General features: G+C 45.0%; 1 protein-coding gene across 3 annotated transcripts in view; it reads right to left on the reverse strand.

Moving 5' to 3' along the window:
* LOC132407288 (apolipoprotein L3-like) overlaps window positions 1–13,781 on the reverse strand; it is a 53,801-nt gene extending 40,020 nt beyond the window's left edge. For 2 of the 3 annotated variants that reach the window (XM_059993573.1, XM_059993572.1), the window contains exon 1: window positions 400–568. The gene's annotated coding sequence lies outside the window, so the exon portion shown is untranslated. Of the gene's footprint in view, window positions 1–399; window positions 569–13,646 lie in introns of those variants that run through there. The other variant, XM_059993574.1, reaches the window with a different exon arrangement.
* Between the last annotated feature and the right edge of the window lie 1,018 nt (window positions 13,782–14,799).

Here is a 14,799-nt window from a genome sequence, read left to right on the forward strand (position 1 = left end):
TCACAACTTGGGTATCTCACGGAGTGTGCAACCACAGCCCCACTTGCTCTATGTGCTCGGACATGAGCAGTAGCCGGACACGTTTGCTGTAGGTGTGGTCACTGGGACAATATAAACGTCTCTGATCTCCTACACACTGCAGGAGGTGAGTCCCCTTGTCCTGATCTCCAGAACCTTTATATCCCGACCCTTCTACTGGCAGACACCTCATCTGGTCACTGATCAGACTCCCCACTGAGGCTCAGTACTCAGCAGAGCCAAGTCACAGAACACATCAACGGGATTTTGTCCTCAATATCCCTCCCAATATGACTACCCACATTCCGTTAGCACTTCTTTTATACCTCATCCCATCGTTCCGTGTGCATTACCAGACTCACCCATGTCTCCAGATCTTACCTGTCTGTCTCTCTCTCTCCATGACTCCGAACACACCATTTCACCGAACCCACATTGTCAGACATACATCGAGAAGGTGTATGAACCAAATTCCAGAGACAACAGTGAATCAGTCTAAACCACACAGTAAAACAGCAAAGGGCAGACTGAGTGATGAAGCAGCGGTTTCTATCATTAACCCGCCCAGTGAATGATAACATCAGACTCTCTACTCTCTATCCTGTTTACAGCCAGATTCAGAGCTTCCGCTTTCAATTCCACCCAGGCCACATGCTTCGCTTTTCGGAGAAATCACGTGACAGGATCGTGTCAAACAGCTCTTCAGCCCATCATATCTGTGCTGATCCATTTTTAACGTAGTTACTGAATCAATCCCAGCCCAACTCTAAACCCCTCTGTCCTCATACTCGATTCCACCACTACTCACAACTCACACTCCCACTCCTCTACCATTTTTATCTTACGTATTTATTTACTGACATACGGCTTAGAACAGGCCTTTCCAGTATTTAGATCAACGCTAACTAGAAATTCCAGATTTATTCCATGGGACAATTTACAATGGGAAAAAAACGGAGAGCACAGAGGGAATACACACAGTCACAGGGAGAACGCACTAACGCCTTGCAGGCAGCTGCGGGATTTGCACCCGCATCATCTATAGTGTAAAGTGTTGTTCTAACCACTACTCCTCCGTTCTGTCCCTTTCTCTTAATTGTCTCCAATTACAGCTAATCTCGCGGTGATCATCAGCACCCCGACACCTAAAGTAACTGAGTGAGTGACGATTGACCCCAGGAATCTCTTGCACAAGCAGACTGCCCACATCTCCAGGTAATCACCCACCCGTCGCTCCCTCTCCCGTACCCTGGTTTAAACACTAGACATGTGCTACCTCACTCATCTGGGTAAAGATTACACCAGTACTCATCTCAGCCACCAACAGTAACAAATATAATGTATCGGTGAGAGAGGGGACTGATCCCAGGACTCTCTATACTACCGGACTGCCCACCTCTCCTGGCGATCACCCATCCATCTCTCTCTGTCTGGATAATGGATGTATAGCGGATATAGGTGGGGAGGAACTGAACTATCAGTGACAAAATGGAGTCCATGTAGGCAGATACAAGTTCGGTAGGGCAGCAGCAGGCAAAAACTATGGGTCTACCCGGACAGGCAGTCTTGTGGAACTTGAGGAGGAAGTAAAACCGAGCAGTGTGGAAAGTGGGAATTCTGAGGTTTTTTTTTTTTTTTGGCAGAGAATGGAGGGTCTCCGGAGTTGATAAGTGCAGTGATGGGACTGGAGACAATGGTTTGATGTTTATTGGTGGGGTCCTGTTCTAGAGGTAATTACGAGGAGGTGTCAGAGAGCTGCCGTTTGGCCTCAGTGAGGTAGAGGTCAGTCCGCCAGACTACTACGGCACCACCTTTGTCTGCGCTTTTGATGGTGAGGTTAGGATTAGTGCAGAGAGAGTAGAGATAAGTGCGTTCAGAGGCAGTGAGGCTGGAAGAGAAGAGAGGAGTTGTGAAGTTGAGACGTTTGATGTTTCGGCGACAGTTGGAGATGAAAAGATTGAGTGCAGGTAGAAGGCCCAAGTGTGTCCAGGAGTAGGAGGAGAGATGAAGACCCATCTTGTTCTTCTCCCCTATGTAACGAACCCACGATTACCTCTTTGACTTTTCTCTGCCAGGTAATCCACCCAACTGTTTCTAAAGTGGTCAACCTGTTGTTATGTGTGATGTCCACAAGAGTATTCTGTGAGGGCTGATTAACCTCATCCTTTTCCTGACTCTCTCCCAGTTCCCTGTGTCCTGCAACTTGGGTGTAACTCACCTTTCTTCATGTCATATCTATCACCCTTTCCGACTCCCGGATAATCAGGAATTCATCCATTTCCAGTTCCAAATCCTTAAAGTGCAGGTTTACAAGCTGCAGCTGGATGCACATCTTGTGGATCAACCAACGTTACCTCTAATTTGTAATAACTAGTGTAATAAAATCTGTACTGTGCATGTTTTAAACCAGTGGCAACATGTGCACAATAAATTTTAGATATAGATTTGTTCTATTTAACAACTAGCAAAGCACTGTCAATAAGAACTTTTATCTCCTCTGGGTTCGACCGTGTTGATCTGCACTCTCACACAACCTATGTAACAGTGCTATAATGGGTGATGAAACATTTTCTCACCGGAGCTTCTGCGCATTCCCCATATATGGCTTGTTTGGTAAAATACGCGTTAAAAAGTCAGATTTCCAACTATCAGATCAGTCTACCTCTTCGCACTTGGATATTCTCCAGCAACAGTTGCATCACCACAATATACACAGGTGACACCAGTTTCTATATTGGACACAAATATTTCACCTCAACTCTCCTAAGGAATTGAAGATATATAAAATATCATTTTGAACCTATGTAACCTCTGGCAAAAAAAAATAATTGGGACTGAATGGGTATTTTTGAACAGAAGTACTCTCTGCCTTCTGCAGCCAGCAAAGACCGGCTCATTACAAGACACAGTGAGAGCTGGTAACATCAAACATTGTACGCTCGTTTGAGTAAACGAAGTAGGACTTGCTGATAAGGAGTGAACATGGCTCTGTAATTAAGTCAGGGCCTTGCAAAGGGAAGAACTGATAAGGACAGGGAAATATATCCTTCTGTAATTAAAACCTTCATTTATTGAACTCTCTTATCTATGTATTAAGTTTTGCAACAACAGACTTGGTGGGCGTACCAGTTCATCTTGCAAGAGTAACGTATGGGGCTTACTATGTATAAATCTATGGCTGTTACCTGACTGCGACAGTCCACTTGTCAGATGGTGGCAGTGCTTACGTGCCTTCCCTTTGATAACTGGGTTTCAAACCCCTGCAGGAGATTGATCAATAAACTGTGGTGATCATAAGAAGCTGGTCTTTCGGGTTTTATTCAAATTCAACTTTAACATTTGGTGTCGCGAACAGCATCCCAATATAGGGAGAGTCAAGCAGACTGGCTGAGTAAGCGGGCCCGGAGACCGACCGGACACAGAATAGGTATTTTATCTTTTGTTGCTCTTCTTTCGTTCCTTTGGTGGTACGGTCCCTCTTCCCAGGTTGATCGCATACCTTGACGGGATCGGGAAAGAACCTGTAGGGCGACTCGTAAAAGGTAGGTAAAATTTTACTCAGTGGGCAGTAGGCTGTACAGGGTAAATTTATCAGATTTTTAATTGAGAGGGTTTGTGCCGGGTAAATTACTTAGAAAACATGGCTCAATTTCAGCCAAGTGATATGAATGGGCCAGGAGCAGCCCTACACAATATGACTGAGAGTTTTCCAGACAAGGAAAAATATTTGCGAATGTTGCGTGCAGTGCTGAATAAGAAATTGGGTAACGAAATGTGGCCACTGGGAGGTGTGTGTATCCTGGGTCATTACCTCATGAATACAAACAGTAACTTTGATATGGAAGATGAACTGTGGAAAGAAGTCGAAATTGTTGATAGAGGAATGGAATGGTAAGGCAGATGCAAAGTGGAACACTACATTATTAGCAAGTTGGAGTAAGAATGCATGTGACAAAGGAATAGAGATATGTTCAGCAACACGAAAAGTTATAAGACGCTAATAACCTATGTAAATGAGTGGATGGGCGCAGACAACGACAGCAGGAAAAACAACCTAAACAACCCCACGCCCGATGGCTTAGACACTTTGAAAGGTTTCTAGTTGCAATCAATCTCACTCACTCAGGCTTCACACTGATGTATTCCATGGGTGACAAAGCAGATGAATTCGTGGGTGGATTAGGATGTTAGATGCTCAGAAAAAATGAGTACAACTTAAAGAATGATAAATCAAAGAATATTTAACAGTAGCGCTAAACGTAGTATATGAGAGGGTTAACTTCAACTCCGGAAAACAGAAGCACAGATAAAGCATAAATAACTTAATCAAATTATTCTATGCCCTGTCAGACAACTGTGCATATGGAAGTCTGAAAGATGAGCTCATTAGAGGCAAGATGGTGTCAACTTGTTTCACATCAAATTGTCAGACGGACTTCAGTTATTACTATGGTCAGACAGAGTGAAACTGTTCATCTGCATAACTCAGACCTCAGGTACAAAAATGATGCCGAAGTAGAGCTTGAAGCTGTACAAAAACAAGCGTAAAACAAGGTGCAATCAGGAAAGCACCAGAAAGAGCTGACTTAGTGTTCAGCAAAGTCAAAACAGACAAGCAAAACAAAGAGCAGATAAAAGGCCCAACAACAGTAGTTGCTGCAAGTCTCCATTGCACGTCAAAGAGCTCTGTGTAGCAAAAACAGTGAAATGTCACCAATACAATAGATTTGGATATTTTAAAAGACTATGCCACACATAATCAACTCTTCAAGAGTTCAAAAACACCACGATTCAAATGAGGAAAGAGCTCTCCTAGTGGCTCTGGATTCAAATAGGCAAGGCATGCATACTATGGTCAGTTGCAAAATGTCGCAGTGGTATTCAAAATGGACACTGGGGCAGATGTCACAACCATGCATGTATAACTGCTAATGAATCCGGCGAAGAAAACAGGCATTATGCTGAACCCAATAATAAAAGTGCTATTTGGGACAGGAAAACAAGTTCTGTAAAACCGAGAAACAGTCAATAAGGGATGATGTTCTTTACAATCTGTTCTCATCAGTCCGGTAGCAATATACGACATGCCACAGAAGCTGAACCTCACTGTATGTTGTCATTCACAAAACAATGTTAATTAGCAGAAATAACCGGACTCTTTAACTGGCCTGGGGGAACAGAAAGAAACTTATCCATCTGAGGCCAGTTCTGATACCCAGCTCTGTGACCACAGCGAAGCACATACCAGTCCCATTGACGTGTGTGTTTCAACATAATAACATAAGAAGCAGAAGTAGGAATAGGCCATCTGGCCAGTTATCCCAACGAGCCAGTTACACCACTGAATAATTGATTTTCTGATCTGGTCATCCTCACATCTACCTACTTGTCTTTTCCACATAAACATTAATTCCCCGACTATGCAAACATCTATCTATACTGAGGGCGTCTCCACTGTTTCATTGGTCAGAGAAATCCACAGAGTCACAACTCTCAGGAAAAGCAGTTCCTACTCATCTCCTTCCTAAATCTGCTCTCCAAAATCTTGAGGATATATCCCTTAGTTCTAAACTCACTACCAGTGGAAGGAACCTTCCTGCCTCACTTAATATCCCTTTCTAAATTTTATATGTTTCTATTGGAATTCCTCTTATTCTTCTGAATTCCAGCGAGTTATAGTGGTTGGTAAGCTAATGGAGATGACCCTAAGAGGTAGGATTTGGGACGTTTCAAGAGGTATAATCAGATGAAGAATAGTCCGCATGGCTTGGCAGGTCGTATTTTATTGGTCTGAATGAATTTTCTGAGGATGTGAATAAACACATTAATAAAGATAGATCAGTCGGTGTAGTGTATAGACAATAGACAATATACAATAGGTGCAGAAGTAGACCATTCGGCCGCTTGAGTCTGCACCGCCATTCTGAGATCATGGCTGGTCATTCACTATCAATACACAGTCCCTGCCTTGTCCCCATATCCCTTGATTCCCCTATCAATCAGAGATCTATCTAGCTCCTTCTTGAAAGCATCCAGAGAATTGACCTCCACAGACTTCCGAGGCAATGAATTCCACACCTCCACAACTCTCTGGCAGAAGAAGCTCTTCCTCAACTCTGTTTTAAATAACTGACCTCTTATTTTCAATCCGTGCCCTGTGGTACTGGACTCTCCCAACATCTGGAACATATTTCCTGCCTCAATCCTATCAAATCCTATAATTATCTTAAACGTTTCAATCATATCCCCTCTCAATCTCCTCAATTCCAGCGTGTACAAGCCCAATCTCTCCAATCTCTCTGCGTAAGAGAGCCCTGCCATCCCAAGAATCAACCTAGTGAATCTACGCTGCACTTCCTCAATTGCCAGAATGTCCTTCCTTAAACCTGGGGACCAAAACTGTACACAATATTCCAGGTGTGGTCTCACCAAGGCCTTGTACAAATGCAAAAGGACATCCTTGCTCTTGTACTCAATTCCCCTTGTAACAAAGGCCAACATTCCATTTGCTCTCTTCACTGCCTGTTGCTTTTGCTCATTCACCTTCATTGACTGGTGAACTAAGACTCCTAGGTCTCTTTGCATTTCTCCCTTACCTAACTCTACACCGTTCAGACAATACTCTGCCCTCTTGTTCCTGCTTCCAAAGTGGATAACTTCACATTTATTCACATTGAATGACATCTGCCAAGTATCTGCCTACTCACCCAGCCTATCCAAGTCTCCCCGTATTCTCCTAACGTCCTCTTCGCATGTCACACTGCCACCCAGTTTAGTATCGTCAGCAAACTTGCTGATGTAGTTTTCAATGCCCTCATCTAAATCGTTGACATAAATCTTAAAGAGCTGTGGTCCCAATACAGAGCCCTGTGGTACCCCACTAGTCACCTCCAGCCAGTCCAAGAAACACCCATTCACTGATACCCTTTGTTTTCTATCTGCCAACCAGTTTTCTATCCATGTTGAAACACTGCCCCCAATGCCATGAGCTCCAATGTTACTCACCAATCTCCTATGTGGCACCTTATCGAATGCATTCTGAATATCTAGGTACACAACATCCAGTGGCTTACCCTCGTCTAACATCCTTGTTACACCCTCAAAAAACTCCAACAGATTAGCCAAGCATGAGTTGCCCTTGGTAAATCCATGCTGGCTCGGCATAATCCTATTTCTGCCATCAAGATGTGCCACTGTTTCGTCCTTAATAACGGACTCTTCCCTACGACTGACATTAGGCTAACAGGGCGATAGTTCTCCGTTTTCTCCTTCCCTCCCTTCTTGAAAAGAGGGATAACATTAGCCACTCTCCGATCTTCAGGAACTGATCCTGATTCTAAGGAACATTGGAAAATGATTACCAATGCATCCGCAATTTCCTGAGCCACCTCCTTTAGAACCCTCGGATGCAGACCATCTGGACCCGGGGATTTATTAGCCTTCAGTCCTACCAGTCTACCCATCACAGTTTCTTTCCTAATGTCAATCTTTCACAATTCCTCTGCTATCTTATGACCCTGGCCCATCCATACATCTGGGAGATTGCTTGTGTCCTCCCTGGTGAAGACAGATCTAAAGTACGCATTAAATTCTGTTGCCATTTCCCTGTTTCCCATAATAATTTCTCCCAATTCATTCTTCAAGGGGCCAACATTGTTCTTAATTATCTTCTTTTTCTTCAACAGCTAAAAAAGACTTTTACTATCCCCTTTTATATTTCTGGCTAGACTGAGCTCAGACCTGAGTTTTTTTTTCTCCCCGTATTGCTTTTTTAGTGAAGATCTGCTGTTCCTTAAAACTTTCCCAATCATCAAAATTCCCACTCATCTTAGCCCTGTCATACCTCTTTTCCTTTAATGCTATGCAATCTCTGACTTCCTTTGTCAACCACACTGGCGCCTTCCCCCTCTTTGAATCCTTCCTTCTCGTTGGAATGAACTGCTTTTGCATCTTATGTATTATCCCAAAGAATATCTGCCACTGCTGATCCACCGTCTTTCCTGCCAGGGCACCCGCCCACTTAACTTTGGCCAGCTCTTCCCTCATGGCTCCAGAGTCTCCTTTATTTAATTGCTACACTGACACTTCTGAACTGCCTTTATCCCTCTCAAATTGTAGATAAAATACTTATCATGTTATGATCACTACTTCCTAATGGCTCCTTAACTTCAAGATCACTTATCAATTCCTGTTCATTACACATCACCAAAATAGCCTCGTTCCTGGTTGGCTCAAGCAGAAGCTGTTTCAAAAATACATCCCTTAGACACTCCACAAACTCCCTATCTTGGGGTCCAGCACCTACCTGATTCTCCCAGTTCACCTGCATGTTGAAATCTCCCATAACGACTGCATTACCTTTAGCACATGCCAATGTTAACTCCCTAATCAACTTGTACCCAATATCCACGCTAATGTTTGGGGGCCTGTACACAACACCCATTAGGGTCTTTTTACACTTACTGTTCCTCAGCTCAATCCACACAGACTACTTCCCCTTTTCCCAAGTCACCTCTTGCTGAATCTCATTCCTCACCAGCAGGGCCACCCCACCCCCTGTACCCATATTTCTGTCCCTACGATAGCACGTATACCCTGGTACACTCAATTCCCAGGCCTGATCCCCTTGCAGCCATGTCTCCGTTATCCCAACAACATCGTAGTTCCTCATTTTCATCTGAGCTTTAAGCTCATCTCTCTTATTTCTGACACTACGCGCATTGAAGTATAGAATTCTTAGCCTATTCCTCCTCTCTTTGCGTAAAACACTGTCTACTGTACCCAACCCAGCTCCTTGAACATCCATCCGGCTAATTGCACCCTGAATTTTGATGACCTTCTCAAGATCACCCAAACCTTCTACACATTTAACCCCATGCTCCTTCTGACCAACCCTCTGGTTCTGAATCCCTGCCCCCTGCTCATCTAGTTTAACCCCCCCCCCCCCCCCCCCCCGAGCAGCACTGGCAAACAACCCTGCAAGAATGTTAGTACCCCTCCGGTTCAGATGTAGACTGTCCCTTCGAAACAGATCACAAAGCCCCTGGAACAAAGACCAATTATCCAAAAATCTGAACCCTTCCTTCCTGCACCATGTTCTCAGCCTCGTATTAATGTGCATAATCATTTTATTCTCGCCTCACTCGCACGTGGCACAGGTATTAATCCCGAGATTGTCACCCTGGAGGTCCTGCCTTTCAGCTTCACCCCTAACTCCCTGAACTCTCTAAGCAGGACCCCCTCACTCACCTTACCTACATCGTTGGTCCCTACATGCACCACTACATCTGGATTCATGCCCTCGTTCTCAAGAATAGCCTGCACCCGATCTGAGATGTCCCGGACCCTGGCACCAGGAAGGCAACATACCATCCGAGACTCCCGATCTGCCCCACAAAATCTCCTATCTGCCTCCCTAACTATAGAATCCCCTAAAACTATCGCTCTCTTCTCTTCCCTCCTCCCCTTTCTAGTTGAGGGTTCAACCTCTGTGCCAGAGGAAGGACCACATCAACTCATTACAACTGTATATGATTTTCAGCGAGGCATTTGATTAAGTAACCCATGCACGGCTTATTGAGAACGTAGGGAGGCATGGGATAGAAGGTACCTTGTTTTGTGGGTCGAGAACAGGCTTGTCTATAGAAGGCAAAGGCCTTAAAAGGTTCATTTTCTGCATGGACGTCTGTGACCACTGGTGAGCCTCAGGGACCTTTCCTGGGACTTCTTATTTTTGTGATATTTATAAACGATCTGGATGAAGAAGTGGAGGGTTGGGTTGCAAATTTGCTGATAACGTAAAGGTTGAAGGTGTTGTGGATAGTGTGGACGGCTGCCAGAGGTTACAGCGGGATATTGATAGGATGCAGCGCTGGGCAGAGGAGTGGCAGAAGGAGTTCAACCCGGATAAGTGTAAAGTGGTTCATTTTGGTAGGTCAAATATGATGGCAGAGTATACTATTAATGGCAATACCTTGACAGCGTTGAGGATCAGAGGGATCTTGGTGTCTGAGTTCATACGACATTCTGGTTGACTGTGATTAACAAGGCATACAGTTTACTGGCCTTCATAAATCATGGGATTGCGTTTATGAGCAGAGAGTTTATGTTGCAAAAATATAAGACTTTGGGCAGACCCCACCTGCAGTACTTTGTCTTTAAGAGCGGACCGAAATGCAAGACAGACAGTGAAGTACTGGTCACTGCCCTGGACTAGAGTTAGGGACGGGACTGGACACAGACTGGGAGCAGCGACCGGAACACAGACTTGGGCCAGGACTTTGTCTAGGGAAGCGGGACCAGGGCAACGAACTGGGAACTAGGAGTCTTAGCTTGGACTCCGATCCAAAGACTGGACGAGGATCCAGAACCTGGGTCTCGTCTCGGGCTCGGACCCCGGATGTAGGCAATGACCTGACGTGGCTGCAGGACTAGGTGGGACTTGGGTTCTTCGAGTTTCGGGTTCTTGGAGGGCTTCCTTGTGCGGGGCGCAGACATGGAATGCTTTCGCATGGCCGAGCCGCTTACTTGGACGCCGAGCTGAGATGCAACTAAGGTGCGGAACCGGGATGACTGCCGATGTAATTCGTCAGGAAAACTGTCAGGGATTCATTTGGGGAGGGGAAGAGAATAGTACAGCATCAGGGTAACGGTAATGACGACCTGGCTTACCCAACGGATGTAAGTACAGGATGGGAGCTCAATCTGGGATGGCTCCGAGTCTCGGGGCCGCCAGCAACCTTTGCTGGCTACAGAAACGGCCGAATCCATAGCACGATTACTGCTCTGACTAGCAACAACAAGGCTTCATTAAGCGGTGGTCCTCCAATCAGGACTAGAGTTCAGAAAGGGCTGCTGAGGCCTACCACCAGCGGAGTGGTCCAAGAGGATACTGACGAGACAAATCAGCAACCACACTCGATTCCAGGGACAATTACATTCCCAGTAGGAACACAAGCATCAGGTGTCAATTATTACGCCCAACTGTAACAAGGACAGCAGGAAGACACGGACTCCGGAGTTCATGGACCGGGCAGTGAACTGAAATGCGGACTTCAAGGACTTGACCATGCACTGTGATCAGTTCTGGTGAACTCACTACAGAAAAGATATGGAAGCTATAGAATGGGTGCAGAGATTTACGAAGATTTTGCCTGGATTTGGGGAAATTGCCTTGTGAGAACAGCTGGAGTGAACTCGGCCTTTTGTCCTTGAAGTGATGGAAGATTACAGTTCACCAGATAGATGTGTATAAGATGATGACATGCATTGATGGTGTGGATAGACTGAGGATTTTTCCCAGGACGGAAATTATTAACACGAGATGGCACAGTTTTAATCTGCTTGTAAGATGATACAGAAGAGATGTCAATGGTATGGATTTTACGTTTCTCGTTCCTCTCAATCTCCTGGCCTGTTAATACTTTAACATGGGTCATCCAGATAGAGCCGAGTGAGTGGAATGGGCTGCCAACGATGGAGGTCCAAGCAGATAGAATACAATCCTTTTAGGACTCCTGAATAGGTACTTGGACTTTGAAAAAAATAAAGGTTCATGGGAACCCCTAATAAAATTCTATAGTAAATACATGTTCGGAAGAACATCGTGGGCCAAAAGACCTGTATTGTGCTGTAGGTCTTCAACGTGTCTATGTTTCTAATCTCTCTTCATAGTCAAACCCCCTAATCTCTGGAATCAAACCTGGTGAACCTCCTCTGCACCGCCTCCAAAGCCAGTATATCCTTCCTCCTATAAGTAGATAAAAACTGCCTGCAGTATTCCAGGTGCAGACTCACCTGTACCCTGTTTTGTTGCATAACCTCCCTGCTCTTAAATTCAATCCCTGTAGCAATGAATGCCAATATTCCATTTGTCTTCTTGATAGCCTGTTGCACCTGCAAACCAACCATCTGTGAGTCATGCACATGCACTCCCAAATTCCGCTGCAGATCGGTATGCTGCATTTTTTGCCATTTAAATAATAACCTCCTCTTTCATTTTTCCTTGCAAAGTGAATGACGTCGCATTCACCAACATAGTATTCCATCTGCCAGACATTTGTCCACTCACTTAACCTATCTATATCAATCTGCAGATCATCCGTATCTTCTGCACAATTTGCTTTTCCACCCAATTTAGTGCCATCAGCAAACTTAGGTACATTACAATCACTTCCCTTTTCCGGATCGTTAACGTATATCATGAACAGTTGAGGTCCCAGCACCGATCCCTGAGGCACTCCACTCACCGCAGATTGCCAACCAGAGTACCACCCACGTGTCTTAACTCGAACTGCTTTATTTGATTAACCATTTTCTATCCATGCAACTCTCTCTCTCTCTCTCTCTCTCTCTCTCTCTCTCTCTCTCTCTCTCTCTCTCTCTCTCTCTCTCTCTCTCTCTCTCTCTCTGTATATATATATATATATATATATATATATATAACCTGCAAATCTATGCATCCGTATCTTATGGATAACGTTTTTATAAGGCACCTTATTGAACTTCTTCTGGAAATCCAACTAAATATCATACATCTGTTCCCCTGTATCCACTGTGTTGGATAGAGTTAATAAAGTGTAGTTTATTCAAGTAAATCATTTGAGTGATTTAGGGAACTCATTGAGACATTCCAAATGTTACAAGGCCTAAAAGTATTGGAGTCGATAAAGTTATTTCACATGGTAGAGGAGTCCAGGACAAGAGGTCACGAGCGGCTATGGAGGCCAAGTCATTAAGTGCGTTTAATTCAGAGATAGATAGATTATTGATCAGCCAGGGCATCAAAGGCAATGTGGAGAAGGCAGGCGAGTGGGGATGTGAGGAGGATTTGTATCAGTCCACAATTGATGGTCTGAGGAGATTAAATGTGCCGATAGGCTTTGTTGTGCTCCAATATCTTATGACCCTATGGCGTTATGGATTCAACATCCCCTTCAGACTGTCATATTCGTGGTCAGCACATACTTGTTCGTGTTGATCTCAGTTACCAACACCCTTCCACTGCCTCAGTCCCCTCACCACCCCCTACCATCTGTGCTTCATAAATATGGCTCTCTCAGCACTTCATCTGCAGGTGATCATCAACACCCGCCCCCGCTTAATTGAACAATTCAATGTTCCCGTGTGAGAGGGGACTGTCCCCAGAAGCCTACCCTCCTTGTGGCCACTCGTCTCTTTCTCTCTCTCTTCCTACACTATAACCAACCGACAAAACATCTCTCACATAACCCCATCTTGGGTATCCCACAGAGTGTGCAACCACAGCCCTACTTGCTCTATGTGCTCGGAGATGCGCAGCAGCCGGACAAGTTTGCAGAAGGTGTCGTCACTTAGACAATAGAAATGTCCCTGATCTCCTACACCCTGCAGGTGGAGAGTCCCCTTGTCCTGACCTCGAGAACCTTTATGTCCCGACCCTTCTGCTGACAGACACCTCATCTGGTCACTGATCAACATCCCCACTGAGGCTCAATACTCAGCAAAGCCAAGTCATAGAACCCATCAACGGGATTTTGTCCTCAATATCCCTCCCAATATGACTACCCACATTCCGTTAGCAATTCTTTTATACCTCATCCCATCGTTCCGTGTGCATTACCAGCCTCACCCATGTCTCCAGATCTTACCTGTCTGTCTCTCACTCTCCATGACTCAGAACACACCATCTCACCGATCACACATTGTCAAACATACATCGGAAAGGTGTATGATCTATATTCCAGAGACAACAGTGAATCAGTCTATATCAAACTGTAAAGCAGCAAAGGGCAAACTGAGGGATGAAGCAGCGGTTTCTATCATTAATCCGGCCAGTGAAAGATTGCATCAGACTCCGCTGACACCCTATCCTGTTAACAGCCAGATTCAGAGCTTCCGCTTTCATTTCCACCAAGACCACATAATTCGCTTTTCGGAGAAATCACGTGACTCTATCGTGTCAAACAGCCCTTCAGCCCATCATATCTGTGCTGATCCTCTTTGATCCTCGTTACTGAATCAATCCCAGTCCAACTCTAAACACCTCTGTCCTCATCCTCGGTTCCACCACTACCCAAAACTCACTCTCCCAGTCCTCTACCATTTTTATTTTACATATTTATTTATTGACATACGGCTTGCAACATGCTCTTCCAGTATTTATATCCACGCTAGAAATTCCAAACGTGCCTAGAAATTTCCAGATTTAATCTATGGGGCAATTTACAATGGGAAAAAAAAACGGAGAGTACAGAGGGAATCCACACAGTCACAGGGAGAACGCACTAACTCCTTGCAGGCAGCTGCGGGAGTTGAACCCGCGTCATCTATAGTGTAATGTTTTATTTTTCTCACCATTGCACCTCCGTGCTGTCCCTTTCACATAATTGTCGCCAATTACAGCTCATTTCGGGGTGATCATCAGCACCCCGTCACCTGAAGTAACTGAGTGAGTGAAGATTGACCAACCCCAGGAAACTCTTGCACAACCAGACTGCGCACCTCTCCTGGTAATCACCCACCCGTCCCTCTCTCCCGTACCCTGATTTAAACACTAGGCAGCTGCTACCTCTCTCATCTGGGTAATGATCACACCAATACTCAGCTCACCCAACAACAGTAACAAATATAATGTATCCATGAGAGAGGTGACTGATCCCAGGACACTCCTATACTACCCGACTGCCCACCTCTCCTGGTGATCACCCATCCCTCTAACTCTCTGGATAATGGATGTATAGCTGATATAGGTGGGGAGGTACTGAACTATCAGTGACAAAATGGAGTCCAGGTAGTCAGATA

The sequence above is a fragment of the Hypanus sabinus genome, chromosome 18 (assembly GCF_030144855.1).
Source record: "Hypanus sabinus isolate sHypSab1 chromosome 18, sHypSab1.hap1, whole genome shotgun sequence".
In the NCBI taxonomy this organism is placed as follows: Eukaryota; Metazoa; Chordata; class Chondrichthyes; order Myliobatiformes; family Dasyatidae; genus Hypanus; species Hypanus sabinus.